The following is a 15838-nucleotide window of genomic DNA, read 5'->3' as shown; positions in this document are numbered from 1 at the left end:
CAGGTGGGATTGGGAATCACAATGGTATTGTAAGTATGTAAATAATTATAGAAAAATACTTTCTTTGTACTCCGTTTCTCCTCAAAATGCTATAATATTGAGGGTGTCCATGAACCTGGATCAGAAATTGCTGAACAATATATACCTTCAGCGTAACTAGTTCAGCATTGCTACCTGCAAAGGGTAGTATGGGGAGAAAAAGGAAAAGTTTTGAGAACAGGGGAGGTAAGTACATTACCAGTGTGTGCTGTAAAGAACACTGGAACTCCAACCTGTTCAATGTACGTATTTGCTCTTTCTTAGTTCACATTTTAAGTTTTGGTTGTCAGTATGTAATCTTATGTGTTTTCAAACGAGTTTTTTATAATGGGGGGTGCAGGCATCCAGAACCAAACAATTGTATACATGCATCTTCTTCACTTTTGACAAAGTGTTAGTTACCTGATCTAATTTTATAATAGTTCTTTATTTTTAAAAGATTTCAGGCACTGTAAAAAGAGCACATATTCTTAAATTTTAAGTAGGGCATGTGATATAATTTTTAATCCTTTCCATGCTTTTTTGTTGAAAGTGTCCACAAGACTGTGTATCAAATACAATACCAATTTTTCTAACTTTCTACAAGCCAGTTTAAGTTTTATCTAGATTTACTGTGTTTCTTTCGTATGAGACAAAAGGAGGGAGGATGGGAATGGGGGAATATACTTCCAGAATTAGAATGATATATTTCTCCCCATTCACATTACATCAGTTCTGTGTCACCGCCTTGTTTCAAAGCAGAAAGAGCAGATAATGCAGCTGAGTATGTTACATGGATGGCATTAGATAGTGCTTGTACTTGCAGATTTGTATAATTATTTACTCAGTTAACACCTGACTTTTGTGTTGTATTTCTTATTATTCAAACATGCTTTGAGAGAAAAAGTTTTACTATATATAATTTATTTTATTTTCATACTGATATCTATTTTGTTTAAAACTTTGTTCCCTCGTTAAATCACTTAATTAAAAATAAATCTTATGAATAACTTTGGATGATAACTTTTTCTGTATGCCTCTGAATGTATTTTGACCTAATTTTTTAAAAAAAGCTTAGTTCTCATCTATGAATTGTTCTAAATCCTGGTCAGTTTGTTTAAACTTTCAGAGCATCTCAATGACACTTTTCATGATCTAATATTGAGTTTCCTGTGGTATGGAAAGTGTGACATATCTTAAAAGAAGCAATATCTCAGAAATAGAGAAAGTAAAGACTCTTCAACATTGCTTCAGATTTTGCAAAAGAAACACATTTGAAACTCAGGTTGTGATAAATGAAATTAACAACAGACCATGCCCTGGAATCTTACCCTTTGGAAAGTGCCCAGAATTCACTAAGTTGCTTCAATGTCTACTCTTCTACAGAGGTTTGAAAGCTGTGAAGGTACATTTTATTGATAATGACTTATGATGAGAGAACATGATATTTTAATATGCATAAATCTTTGAGAAAATATGCACTTCTCCTTTAATGTTTAAGATCATTATTGTTATTCTTAAATCCCCATAATCAATAGTACATTTTTTCTTGTTGGCACACACATGCCTGAAAGTTATACTTTAAAAGCTGTCTTCCAACATAATAAAAGTGAATGGTCCCCTGAAAAGGAATTCAGGGAACTTTTATAATTTATTATTTTAGTTCCAGCAATAGATACTGGCCATTATTTATTGGAGCCAATTCTGTTCTTCTTTTAGGCCAGAAAAAGGTAATAGACCACTTTCTGTAATAGTTTGATAACAACGCTGCCATATTTGTTACATTATACTATATATACAATAGATTTTATTATTTATGTAGGTGATTTTCTTACTACCTTGGATTTATTTCTTTTGAAATAATACTTGGTATTACAGAGTGTAGGTGTTAGAGGAGGCTTGAAGGCATATTGTCTGAAGGATTAAAGAAAAGGCTGTGTACAAATGGGGGTGTAATGGTGGAATATTGTCATTTTAGATTCAATTTTTTGCTGTTGCTCTTGGTAGAGTTATTATGAAACAGGTTGATCTAAATAAATGATAATTAACCTTCTATGTGAGTAATTAATCCCTTGCCTAATTTCTACCCAAGATTGGGGCTTGGATAAAGTTCAGTCCAAGGTGATGCTGCCAGGTTGGGTGCAACAGCTAGGTGAAATACAGAAGTCACATTTGTCTCATTCCACGAGGGGTAACAGTTAACTTGAATTAAGAACTTAGTTCGAGTTAACGTTTGACTGCTGTGTGTAGCCGCGGGCAGTTAGTTCAGATTAGGGGGATTTAAAAATGGCGCCCGGACGGGAAGATGTGAGAATATGCAAATAAAGCCTGGGATATTTAAATCCCGGGCTTCATTTGCAACTTCGAATGCCTACATTAGCCTCCCTAGTTCAAACTAGGGGGCTAGTGTAGACATACCCATAGTGTGAGGATCTTGTTGGACTGTTGGTTGTTTTTGGCTGCAGACACCAAAAATGCTTATTACCATCTGTATTTACCATCTGGATGTTGTGAGATTTCCTTTTGCATGTAGATCTCAAAGCAGTTATCCGTAAGCTTGTTATCTATAGAATAAATAGAATAAAATAAGCTTGTTATCTATAGACTAAATTACTACAATATGCATGGCTTGAGGATACAGCTGACAACCGGCATCCTGGTGCAAAATGTGACTGCTCATTTAATTAGGATATTTCTCAAATCTTAGCCAAGGATTTGAGATCAGCTGGGTTGTGTCTGACACACCCTAGATGTGTTTGGGAGCTGGGTGCTCTTAGGAGAAGTCCTTTGACTAGAACTTATTCCCCCACATGGGCCTCACAGAATCCAAAGGCCAGATTCCGCCCCTGTGATGAAGGGGATGGGCCACACTGTAAAGTGTCATCCCAGACTTAAAACTCCAACTGGAGATACAGTGAATAAGTACATTTCATCCAGCCAGGCCTTGGTCCTGCCCACTGTGTGTGTTTTTCTGGCAAGGCAGCTATGCTATCTCGCAACATATGAAGCCTGGGAAAGAAGTTAAAAGGAGAGTAGGATGTGACATTAGGGTATGAGACTGGCTGCAATGGAAAGGATCATGATCACGGGGACATTATAGAAGGCAAACAGATGAAAGGGTATAAACAAATGGAAACTCAACCAAGCCTTGTCAAACCTAGAGGCCAGCACATCAACCAGCGAACAGTGAGGGGGGATTTGATAGCAGCCTTCAACTTCCTGAAGGGAGGTTCCAAAGAGGATGGAGAGAGGCTGTTCTCAGGAGTGACAGGTGGCAGAACAAGGAGCAATGGTCTCAAGTTGTGGTGGGAGAGGTCCAGGTTGGATATTAGAAAAACTATTTCACTAGGGCTGTGTCTACACTACATGCCTCTGTCGGCAGAGGCATGTAGATTAGGGTTGTAGGCAAAGGTAAATGAAGCCGCGATTTAAATGATCACGGCTTCATTTACATTTACATGGCTGCCGCGCTGAGCCGACAAACAGCTGATCAGCTGTTTGTCGGCTCGCCGCTAGTCTGGACGTTCCCCCTGTCGACATCAAAGCCCTTTGTTGGCAGCCCCGTTATTCCTCGTGGAATGAGGTTTACCGGGGCTGCCGACAAAGGGCTTTGATGTCGACAGGGGGAACGTCCAGACTAGCGCGCGAGCCGACAAACAGCTGATCAGCTGTTTGTCGGCTCAGCGCGGCAACCATGTAAATGTAAATGAAGCCGCGATCATTTAAATCGCGGCTTCGTTTACCTTTGCTGAATAAACAAATCTACATGCCTCTGCCGACAGAGGCATGTAGTGTAGACGTACCCTAGGAGAGTGGTGAAGCACTGGAAAGGGTTACCTAGGGAAGTGGTGGAGTCTCTATCCCTGGAGGTGCTTAAGTCTCGGCTTAACAAAGCCCTGGTTGGGTTGATTTAGTTGGGATTGGTCCTGCTTAGAGCAGGGGGCTGGACTTGATGACCTTCTGAGGTCTCTTCCAGCTCTATGATTCTATGGTTGGACATTATGCATAGGGGAATGGCCAGACTGGGCTCACTGGAGAAATAAGCCATGGATAGGAATGAATGGCGAGACTGTACTATTTCTTGGATCTGTAAAGATGCTTTTGATAAGCAGAATTCCTATTCAGACAGTTAGGATATTAACTGACAATTAAAGATTTCCACCCTAGATTTTATCATAATATATTATTTTTTTAAATGAACTAACCTGATGCAAAGATAACAATAAGCATATTTCATGATCCAGCATTATAGTAACCATCATCCTCCCATTCTGCCTTCTCCGCCCTTGGGTTTTATCTTTGCTGTTTATAGCTAATTAAAATGGACAGAGTTCTGTCCATTATATTTTTCTCTAGAGTGCTATGGATGCCTCCATGGCAAAATATAAATGAATATCAACTATTACCCCAGTACTACCATACATCTTGGCTTTTTCAGTATTTATTTCACTTTCAGAATCACGATGCAGAGCAGCTCTCGCCCTGTGAGGAGATAAAGTAGTTACGTCTCTCTCTGGCTGCTTGTAATTTATTTTCTATTTTATTTGTGAAAGCTACTTGACATTATTTGTAATGAAGAAAGTTCATAGGTTGGTATAGCTCAGCGAGAAGAGCCTTCTCATGAACGGAGTGGGGAGTGTGCTGACCAGCACCAGGTGACTAAGGGGTTAACTCAGGTACCTAGCAAAGGTGTTGGCCAGGAGGCCAGGACAGCCTATCGAGATAGAGGCTTGAAATTAGAATTGGATATAGATTCCCTGCCTGCTTTCTTTGTGTGGGAGAATTAAACCAGGAGTTGAGACACACAGAATGAGTCTGATTCTGAATTCAAGGCATGGGAGCAGATTAAACAGAAAATTAGATGTGCGGACCAGGGAAATTTGTGTCTAGTCAGAGTAATTTTCCTTTATTTTGTGGTTTGGTTTGAACTGCTCAGTGTGTATCTATGCCTCCCCTCCGCTTTACCATCTGAGCATTGTGCCAGAGATATGCTCTGATTTTTTAAATTTGTTTTCCTTAGTTGCTCTGTAACGCCTAGCAACCAAGTATGCTTTGTCAAGTGTGTCTTTTGTTTTGTAATAAAAATCACTTCTTTTAAGGTGATGATTGATTCTTGTGTCCTGGAAGGGCTTTCCGTGAGTATCAGCATGTCTCAGATTGCGGGGTCAGCTACCAGAGACTGCAGCTTGTTTTTCTCTTTTCTTTTTCAAGCTCTTTTGGGGCAAAAGAACTTGGGGTACCATTGGGGGTGATTTCAAGTGTTGACCCCTGTTTTTTTAGGGATAAAAAAAGCACTTGATGATGGCAGTGATTCCCCGAAATCTGTGTATTATTATTCTGGGGGGACATTTTTTTTTAATCTGTGCCTGTAGAAGTAAGGTTTTGAAATGCCAGAGTGGTGAACATCCTTGACAAACCTAGTAAAGATTAAGACTGTAATAGTGAAAAATCTCTATTAATGACTATTCTAAAATCTAGATAGATGGTCCTGTGAGTTGAGTTATGATGCAAAATGTGGCTCTTATTCTTAAAACACACATTCAATCAACCAATATTATTCTGAAATTATTCCATGCATTTTACTTCTGTTGACGTATTTGTTTCATTCTGATATAAACAACCCCTCCACCAGATAACTTAGAGTAAGTGGCTGTATTTTCATTCTACCGTGCCATATTTTAAGGAAAAATAACATCAGACAAATAACACTCCAGTAATGCTCAGCCGCTGAAAATAAACTAAAGAAAAATAGCTCAGTGTCGTGGAACAAGCGGGGATTTAAAAATGGCGGCGCCCCGCTTATGCAAATGAAGCCCGGGAAATTCAAATTCCGGGCTTCATTTGCAAGTGCGGTATGCCTACATTACCCCGCTAGTTCGAACTAGCGGGGTAGTGTAGACATACCCTCAGCCCCAGCCCTGAGCCTCCTCTCCCACTCCAAGTTTCTCAGCCCCCTCTCCCTCTCCTTGCCACAGTTCTCAATTCCCTCTCCCCATTTCCAGGTTCTCCTTCCCCCTTCTCCCCAGTTACTTCTATCCAAATAAAAATAATTGTTTTTATTTTGTCTGCAGGGAATAGGGGTGGAGGGGAGAAGGGAGGGGTTGTGGGAGGAAAGGCAGAAAGTGGCAAGGCCCGGGCCCCTAGTGGGGAGGCAGTGAGGGGAGTTACTGGTGTCCTTGAGAGAAACTCTTCCTCGGTGTCTCCTGGATGTGCATCTCCACCTGATGGGCCTGGCGGATGGCAGATGTGTGCGTTTGCTCGAAGGCCCATCCCTCCCAGCCGGTCTCTGCCCCCCACCCTGGAAGGAAGGCCTCCCCCTTCCTGTCCATGATGTTGTGGAGCACACAACATGCAGATATCACCTGGAGAATGTTCTACATCGAGACACGTCAGGAGGCACCGGAACTGTGTTTTCAAGCACCCAAAGGCACATTCGGCCTGCATGCGGGCCCTGTCGAGGCAGCCATTGAAGTGCTCCTTGCTAGGGTCAAGGTGTCCAGTATATGGCTTCATAAGCCATGGCATGAGGGGGGAGGCCATGTCCCCCACAATGCAGAGTGGCTTCTCAATGTTCCCGACCCTGAAGCTGTGTTCAGGGAAGAAAGTGACAGCCTCCAGCTTATGGTACAGGCTGGAGTTGTGGGAGATGCGGGCATCGTGTGCCTTCACCAACCAGCTGACAAAGATGTCCGTGAATTGGCTTTTTCTGTTTATGTACTAGAGATGTAAGGGTATGTCTACACTACAAAGTTAATTCGAACTAACAGCCATTAGTTCTAATTAACTTTCATAGGCGCTACACAGGCAAACCGCTAGTTTGAACTTAATTCGAACTAGGTAAACCTCATTCTACGAGGGCTAACGCCTAGTTTGAATTAAGTAGTTCGAATTAAGGGCTGTGTAGCCACTTAATTCGAACTAGTTGGAGGCTAGCCCTTCCCAGCTCGTCCTGGTGGCCACTCTGGGCACAACTAGGGAAACTTGGCTGCCTCCCTCCCGGCTCCGGAGTCCTTAAAGGGGCATGGTCTGGCTACAGTGCCCGTGCCAGGTGCAAGCCTGCCAGCACCCAGCCAGCAGACCCTGCACCTGGCATGGCACGAGCCAGCCACCCGCTGCCACCCAGTCCTCCACCTCTTCCCGGGACCAGGCTGGCGGCTCCCAGGAGCTTGCCCGGGGCTGCAAGAGGCGGGCGCCTGCCTGGTCTAGTGCGGAGATCGTGGACCTCATCCAGGTTTGTGGGGAGGCCTCCAATGTCCACGACCTCCACCCTAGGCACAGGAAAGTGGCCGTCTAGGGCAGGATAGCTGCCAGCCTGGCCACCCAGGAGCAGGTTTGCATGAAAATCAAGGTGGTCCAGTGAGACCCCCAACCCTGAGCTTAGAACATAAGAATGGCTGTACTGGGTCAGACCAAAGGTCCATCTAGCTCAGTAGCCTGTCTGCCGACAGTGGCCAACAGTAGGTACCCTGGAGGGGATGGACCGAAGACAATGACCAAGCCATTTGTCTCGTGCCGTCCCTCTCCAGCCTTCCACAAACAGAGGCCAGGGACACCATTTCTACCCCCTGGCTAATAGCACTCCATGGACCTAATCTCCATGACTTTTATGAGGGTTTATGAGCAGCTGGGCATCACTGCCATTTGGTGAGCACATCAGGGGGCTGCGCTAATCAGGGATACCTTGAGGGAGAGTTTCAGACAAGGCTACCTGTGAGACTCTTCCTCCGGGTCTCCCTCTGCATTGCCCTTGTGTGTCTTTCCTCCCCTACCCTCCTTCCACTGCCCTCCTCAGCAGAACAAATAAAGAAGCCTTTAAAAAAAAGTGTTACTTTTATTTGGGGAATATGCAACAGGGGAGGGACTGGGGAAAGAACCTGGGAGGGGCAAGCAGGGGGGAAGGAGGGACTCAGGGCTGGAGCTGGGGCTGGCATCTGCCTTGGGTGCCTCGTGAGGCTTTGGCTGCCTGAGAACTCCCACTGCCATGTGTTCTTGGGCCCCGGCGGTCCCTGGGGGGGGGGGGGGCTAGGAGGGGAAGCCAGGGGGCGGGTGCTGGGAGTTGGCAGCCAGAGAGTTGGGGGAGTAAGGCCGGGAAGTTGGGAAGGGAGTTGGGTATGGGATGTGTGCGGGGAGCTGGTTGATGGATCACTCCATACACGCAACTATGTGCTCCATAACTGATGTTATTGAGGAGTACATGGCCTCGCACTGGCATGACAGCTGCTCTTGCATCCTCCTCCTCAGACCCCAATCAGCCAGGTGCTCCTTGTGCTCCTCCTCGAAGCTCTGGCTGAGGGAATGGAGGCAGTCTAGATGTTCTCACACCAGGTCCTTGCATGTTCGCCTTCGCCTGTGGCTCTTGCTGATGGCGTGGGAGGTGGTGGATGCACCATGCTTGCAGCTGGTCCAGCTGTGAAGAATAGTGACAAGGGCAGTCATGAACAGTGTCTCCTGGGATGGAGTTTAGCCCTAATCTCTGAGCCTACACTGAAGGTCTCGGTTTTGACGATGGCAATGTACTTTGAGCAAGGCCATCTGTGGCCTACACAGTGGGCACGTTCCTGTAGGGGCATGGTTGTCTCAGGGGAGCCACACTACCCCCCCCCCCACATCCTGAAGACAAACAGACATGGGGAAGTGCTGGCCAGGCCAGGAGCCTGCAGGAGGGAGGCAGGGAAGGGTCTTCCTTCCATGTCCCACATATGCCAGGTCCAGCAGTGGCAATGTCCCACAGAGAGAGAACTTCTATCCCTGCCTGCTGGAGCGAGGCGGGGACGCAGAAGCATATAATCCCATCTGAACCTTCCCTTCAGCAAATTCACGACTATCTTCTCCACCTGAAGCAAGGTCTAGTAAGCCTCAATCAAGTTCACTTAGCTGCTATTTCCGTGTTTCGTCCACCCATTCAAGGTTGCTTTTTTTTTCCCCACACACACGTCACATCCCAGTTTCTGATGGGTCTACAAAGACTCTTCTCACAAACCCGAGAGCCTCTTCCACAGTGGGATCTAAACCTTGGCACAGCTCACAGGATTGTCATTTGAGCCACTCGACACATGTCCCCTTTGTTGCTCTCCTTTAAAGTGGCCTTCCTAATGGCGATTACATCGGCTAGAAGGATGTCTGAGCTCCGTACTCTCACTTTGGAGCCACTGTACATTTCAAGGAAAACCAACAACACATCTCAAGGAAAACCCATTACAGAATAGGTAACTGTCTTTTTCCTGTCTTCCTGAGAGGCATGTGTTGGCAGGGGATACTGCAAGTGATGGTCCACTAATAACCTTGCCATCTGAGCACTCCTGAAAGATTTTTTTCTCTTTGTTTGTTCTCTTATCCCTTCCCTTTCCTGTCACCTGCTTGCTACTTCCCATATGTAGCAGAACTGTGGGAGAACGGTGGAAACATTTTTACTCAATCATTTCCTTTCTGTTAGCAGCATCTCCCACAATTCTACCCAGGCTATATAGCGCTGCAGCTGAGTGTCAGCATCTTATTTGGATAGTAACTGTATAATCAAGGACTTATTGTTACATGGTTAACATTGGAATTGTTAATTATTTAATACACATTTTTCACAGCTTTGGAATAAATCATCTGACAGGCTGGAGAAGGGCGTGTAGCTAGCACAAGCTTTGCTACAGCTTTGAACTGTCTGGAACCTGAAAGAGGTCCATACCTAGCAGAATTGTGGGAGACACTGCTTGCACAAAGGAAATTATAGGGTAAGAAATTTTCCAGTCCATAATACTGAATGATTTTGGTTAGAGTTCATCCTTCCATGTGTCAAATAATATGACTTCTAACTGATATGCTATGCATTTAGTGGCATCCCCTAGTGGTCTTCCTAATACTCCCTCCATAATACTGTAATTTTTTATTCTGTTCAAGTTCTAGGACTCCAAAGCTATCATTTAGTTTTAATAATATGTACACATCTCAAGATTAAAATAATTGACATGGGATATGATAGGAAGTAGAAGTAGATATAGTCTGTATTTGAAGAAAGATGAAGTAAATATATTCTGTACTTGAAGAGTACTTCAGTGCTATACACTATAGTACTATCCACATAGCCGGTATGTAGGGGAAGAGTTACCAGTTCTTCTGCCTTATCTCCAGATGCTTTGGAAACGTGGTTCATGGTCATAGCTATCACATTCACATTCCTGTAGCCAATAAAAAAGTAAATAAATAAAAGGAAAGACTGTATAGCAATCACTATCTTCAACTTCCCTCTACAAGAGCAGAGAAATCAACTGGTAGATAAAGTTTTAAGACTTTGAACCCAATCACCAGCCATTTAAGTCCATGAATCTACAGCGATACATACAAGTTAGTGGTGCAACCCTTCAGTTTTAAAAACCTTTAAAAAACAATTGTGGTTTTTACAGTGTCTGCCTTTTCCATGAGGATGTCAATGACAGGCTCGTGATGTAGCGTTGTCTTCCTTGGAATATCCTCCCCAACTAGTTACAGGTTAATAGAGTTACATTTGCTGGGGGCTTTTTATTGATTTCTGAGTCACTGACTAGTTACTGAGGGAGTTTGACATTTCCCTGTGTAGGGCCAACGTCAGAGGTAACATGGCAATGTAAATCTGAGTGGGTGTAAGATGGTATGAGGACATGCAGGAGCTACCTGGGCTGTGGGACCAAAAGTGTGGAAGTAGGGGACAGAAACACTGTAAACAAAGGATGGAAGAAAGTGTATCCCTGGGGAACATAGGGCAAGTGTCCTCCCTTCCCTGAACTGCTGATAGTTTTTCCAGTCCTAGCTTCGCCCTTCCTCCCACTGAGCCCAGTTACAGTATTGACCAGTATTTTAGCAAAAGACACTGTCGCACTGTAAGCGAGGGAATAGTCCTGCTACTGTGGGGAACTTTCCTGACTTCTGCACTACCCTGATGGGCAGGGGCTAGGCTGTTCCCATTCCGGGATGCACTCTTCACACTGAACGCTTCCCTGACCCACTGATAATTACATACAGTTCAAAGCAAATACAATGTATTAAACAATCAAATTTTAAAAAGAATAGGGAAAAGTCACTCTGTTCTATGGCACAGAGACCTCACAGTGTCTCTATGCTATCATGTGCCGAAAGTGTCCGTTTGCTATGTACATTGGACAAACGTCTCAGACACTTTGCCAAAGAATCAATGCCCACAAAACAGACATTAGACAGGATCACAAAGAAAAAACAGTTGCTTGCCATTTCAACCAAAAAGGACACTGTCTCAATGATACTCACCTGCATCCTACTTCAGAAGACATTCAAATCTGCACTTGAAAGAGAATCCTCTGAACTGGCATTCATGCTAAAATTCGACACTCTCCGCGGGGGCATGAACAAAGACTCCAGCTATCTTACCCATTACAAAGATAGCTTCCCTAATTATCACCTCTAACACTATTAACTCACAGACATCTACCCTTCCCAACCTCTAATATCATTAACTCACAGGCATTCACATTCCTTCCCCCCCCCACATCTCCCTTCTGTTCTGAAATGTGATTTGTCCTTTTTCATATGTGTTCACTTTTTTTAATTGTATCCTTTGGTATATATGGCTGTGACTATTTTCTTCCACTATTTGATCTGAGGAAGTGGGTCTGGCCCACGAAAGCTCATCATCTAATAAACCATCTTGTTAGTCTTTAAAGTGCTACATAGTCCTGTATTTTGTTCTGGAATGTAAGGACAGTTCAGTCTGTTCCTTGTAGGTCCCAGGCCTCCTTCTCAGGCCTTGGCTGTGCTGCAGGTCAGATACTTCTCTGGGTGGCAGGTCTCTTCTCCGCATTCTAGCCTGCAAGGCCTCTTGACTGGTGGAGTACCCCTGCATTGGGCCCCTACCCTGGGTCTCTCCTGATGCTCACTGCACCCAGCTCCAGCATGCTCCAGCCCCAGTTTCACTCTCTGCTGTGTTGCCTCCAGCTCTGGGGCTGTGTCTTTGGATCTGCTCTCTGCACTGTGGCTCAGCATCTCTGGCTGCAGCTCTCCTTCCAGTATGGCTCAGCTCTCTGATGCTCTGTCTCCAGCTCCTGGGCTGCTTCTCTGGCTTTGTGGCTTCAGCTCTACTTCCAGCATGGCTCTGTTGCTGAGCTGTATCTCTGACTCTCTCTGGCTGGCAGGGCTCCCCATCCCAGCTCAGGCACATGCTGTCTCCTTGGCTCGGACCCACTCAGTCTGACCCAGGCAAAAATCTAGCTCAACAAAGGAACATGGAGGACAGGACTTTCTCCAACTCCTAACTCCCTCATTGGCCTGGCAACGTGGGCGGTGGGTGAAGGCCCAGTTGGGGAAAGCAAACCCAAGGCCCTGCCCCTTCAGCAGCCTCCCCTTTCCCCCCTCCCAACCAAACCCCAGTCCAGTTCTGGCCACCTGGAGAGCTGAGGCTGCTGCATTGCTGCCCCATACTTCTCAAGTGGCCCCAGCCTTTCCCTGCGTCTGGAAAGCAAAGCTGCCATATTGTGGCCCCAGACTTCCTGGGTGCCTGGACAGCCAGGCTGAAATGCTGCAGCCCCAGGCTTCCTTCTGCAGCCATGAAGCCAGGCTGCTGTGCTGTGCTTTCAGCCTTCCCCTGCAGTCAGGAAGCTGGGTTGCTGTTTGTGGTCCAGCCTTCCCTCTGCAGCCATGAAGCCAGGCTGCTGTGCTGTGCTGTGCTGTGCTTTCAGCCTTCCCCTGCAGCCAGGAAGCTGGGTTGCTGTTTGTGGTCCAGCCTTCCCTGGAGTGTAGGCATTTTGGGGATGCCTTCCCTTACCTACATTACCCACTGCCCATGCCTGTTGGCTCTTGACAATCAGGCTGACTTGGAGTGCTGGCCTCTTTCCCATTGTTCCTGGGGGCCAAAGGCCATCCCCTTGGAACATAGGGCAAGTGTCCTCCCTTCTCACAACAGCTGGTAATTTTTCCATTCCTAGCCTCGCCCTTCCTCCCACTCAGCCCAGTTACAGCATCGACCTGTAGGCTAGCAAAGGGCCCCGTCACACCACTGGCAGCATCGCTTCTGACTATGGCCCTGACACCCCTGCCTGCATTGGGTCAGTGCCGCTCAGCTGCCTGCTAGGAGCAGTGTCTCCCAGGCAGGGGGGCAGAGCTGATACCGAAGGGGTGAGTTCACAGCCGGGGCTGCAAGGGACTTCTCTGCCCGCTGGCCTGCGCCTCCATTTCACCCATAACCTTCAGTCCGCCTGCCTTGCAGCCCTGGAGAAGGAGACTAGTAAGACACATGCAGCCCTGTTAGTCTGGTCTTGCTGAAACAAAAGTCAGGGCCATGCAGCACTTTAAAGTGCAGCATAGTCTCTTGCTTGAGAAGGAGAGGGTGTGGGGGGGACTTCCTGTCAATCACCGGGGAGGGAGACTTCCTGCCAATCACCGGGGAGGGTTCCGCCCCCCGCCGGCGCGGATTGGCTCCTTGATGGGTAGGCGGGGCGGGCGCCGTTGCAGCCGCTTGTGCCAGGCTGCGCTTTTCAAACACCAACTGTGCGGGCGGCGGTTGGGGCGCCGCGCAGAGCCGAGCGCGAGGGCAGAGCCGTCTGCTCGCGGTAAGTGCCGGTCGCTCCCTGGCGGGGGCTGCTCCGAGACAGGAGGCGCCTTCCTGCCTCCCACCCGGCTGCCGCTTCCCTCCTCCTGCGGCTGGGGAGCCCCCGCGGCATGGGGCGGGAAGAGCCGCAGCGGCGCCCGGTCCTGTCACCCCGCCGGGGCACGGCGCCCGCCCCAGGAGCCGGCCAGCAGGCTAGTCACGGCTAGCGAGGACTCGCCCCGCGGCGCGGGGAACACCTGGGTGCGAAGCGGGGCGGTCAGGTGCGGGTCGGCGCTGTGTGTTGCTGGGGGAAGGGGGCTTGTCCCGCCCGCTCCCCCGCCAGCTGCCCCTTTGTTCTTAGCTTTCTCCCTGGCACGTGAAGTGGGCACGACAGGCCTAAAATAAAAGGGCAAAACAAAACTCAGCCGTGGATGCATCTTGGTGCGAGGCAGGGTTCGTAACTTGACCCTTTGCGACGCTTTCTGTGACCATAACTCTGCCCAGTAGTAAGGGGGAGCCCTGGTCTCTGTGAGTTCTGAAGATCATTGTGAGGCTATGGAAATTGTGGGTCCTACTTATTGTTTTAGGAGTACCCTGATGTTTCCATGACACATCTCCTAATTCTAAGCATAGCCTTTCATCTGCTGCCCTGATGTAATTCTCAAAAGCTGGGGTTCTCTTCTGCAGCTGAGAAGCAGGAGTTTGGTTTGGCTTTGTTTTTACCTTCTTTCATTAATTTTAGTTGGATAAATGATGTATTTTCTCAGGTTTTTTTTTAACCTACTCTCACAAATTATGCTTACAATATGGCTGATATTACAGCTTAAAAATGAAATGTTCGAACCTTTATGTGTTCAAATGTTTTGTCACTCTTAATCTTTCTTTTTTAATACATTCAGTGTGTATGAATCTTTACTTAGCTGCCTTAACACCCCTAAAAAATTAGGGAGCCTGATCTTGCAAATGCATTGCATATTTGTACCACCTTGAGTTCAGAGGGCTGGAGGAGGTGATCTGTTGAGGTTCCTCTTAAATTTAGTCCTATGCTTCTGAGACTTTTGTGATTGCACAGACATAAGGACTTGAAGCAAAATGCAGGACAATGTAGCACCATTCTATCACTATTCTACATAAGGACTTGCACATGCAGATTTAGGGCCTTATGTGGTATATCTTGTTTTCTTGTACCAATATTATCTGATGATAATTGGCGTTCTGGTCTATATTTTCTAAATATATTTTGTGCTTCTCCAATAGCTCTTCAGACACAGAGCACAAGATGTTACTGGTTTTACATAAACAATTTATTTTTCCCTTTAGATTCTCAAGTGACTGCTATTCTTTAAAGCTGCGTTTAGCTGATCATAAATGTGTAAAAGAAATACTGTCAGTTGACAAATTATTTAAAAGGATTTAATCCTAAATATTCATAAAACTACATATCTCTCTAATTTATAAAATTCTAGTTAAAAAAAAAATTTCAATGAACACATTTAAGTTTGAAACCCAGATAATAATACAGTAATAAGTACCTAAAAGTGAACCTACATTTTGCTCCAGTGTTAGTGACAAATTGAATTTTAAACATTATTTCACTTGAATAATCTAAGCTGCTGTTACTAAGATGTGTAAAGAAAGGCTTGTTTATAATATTACACTTTTGAAGTTGTCCTTTAATATGTTCTCTTTGGCTTCAATTGTGTTCCCTTTATCTTTTTAATTTTGAAACTGTGACATAGACTTCTTTGAAGAATCCACAAACAGGATTTAATGAATGTTATTTCTTATAGCCAGTAAATACAGGAAATCAAAATAATCCCAGTCAGAATGTATAAATTTAGAGAACTAGTGATTTCATGCTGTTGGTGTGAATGTGTCAGATATGAATGATGATTAGTTAGAAGGAGATGCAGAAATAACAAAGGCTGACTTATTTTGTTTCTTCTGTCCTCCCCCTCCACACCTTTGGGGGGGGGGGAACCAAACCCTGCTGACGCTGAAATTGCTTAATCATATTCATAGAAATGTAGGGCTGGAAGGGACTGCAAAAGGTTACCTAGTCCGGCTCTCCTCACTGGACCAAATTTGATTAGATAGTCCACAAGAGGTGTTTATCTAATCCAGTGGTCACCAACCAGTAGATCAGGATCTACTGGTAGATCGTGGAGCCTCTGACAGGTGATCCTGACTGGTTTGGCTGGGAGACTATCAAGTGCTGGCACTTCAGCTGCCCCTCCCCGTACTGTCCTGCTGCTCTTGCCCAGAGTCTCAGAGCTGCCTCCTTGGAGCCTCCTGTTTGTT

General features: G+C 45.8%; 1 protein-coding gene and 1 long non-coding RNA gene across 2 annotated transcripts in view; one reads left to right on the top strand and one right to left on the bottom strand.

The window, feature by feature from the left end:
- Positions 1-7863: 7863 nt before the first annotated feature.
- LOC106731607 (uncharacterized) overlaps positions 7864-15838 on the bottom strand; it is a 43416-nt gene continuing 35441 nt past the window's right edge. The window contains exon 5 of the long non-coding RNA XR_016350106.1: positions 7864-8425. This is a non-coding gene — a long non-coding RNA (uncharacterized LOC106731607). The remainder of the gene's footprint in view (positions 8426-15838) is intronic.
- The window catches only part of STK17B (serine/threonine kinase 17b), a 55109-nt gene continuing 52794 nt past the window's right edge, over positions 13524-15838 (top strand). The window contains exon 1 of the mRNA XM_075934222.2: positions 13524-13559. The gene's annotated coding sequence lies outside the window, so the exon portion shown is untranslated. The remainder of the gene's footprint in view (positions 13560-15838) is intronic.

Source organism: Pelodiscus sinensis, chromosome 7 (genome assembly GCF_052426305.1).
Source record: "Pelodiscus sinensis isolate ZL-2025 chromosome 7, ASM5242630v1, whole genome shotgun sequence".
Classification (NCBI taxonomy): Eukaryota; Metazoa; Chordata; order Testudines; family Trionychidae; genus Pelodiscus; species Pelodiscus sinensis.
The sequence above is the reverse complement of the archived record's forward strand: the minus strand, read 5'-3'. Positions and strand labels throughout refer to the sequence as shown.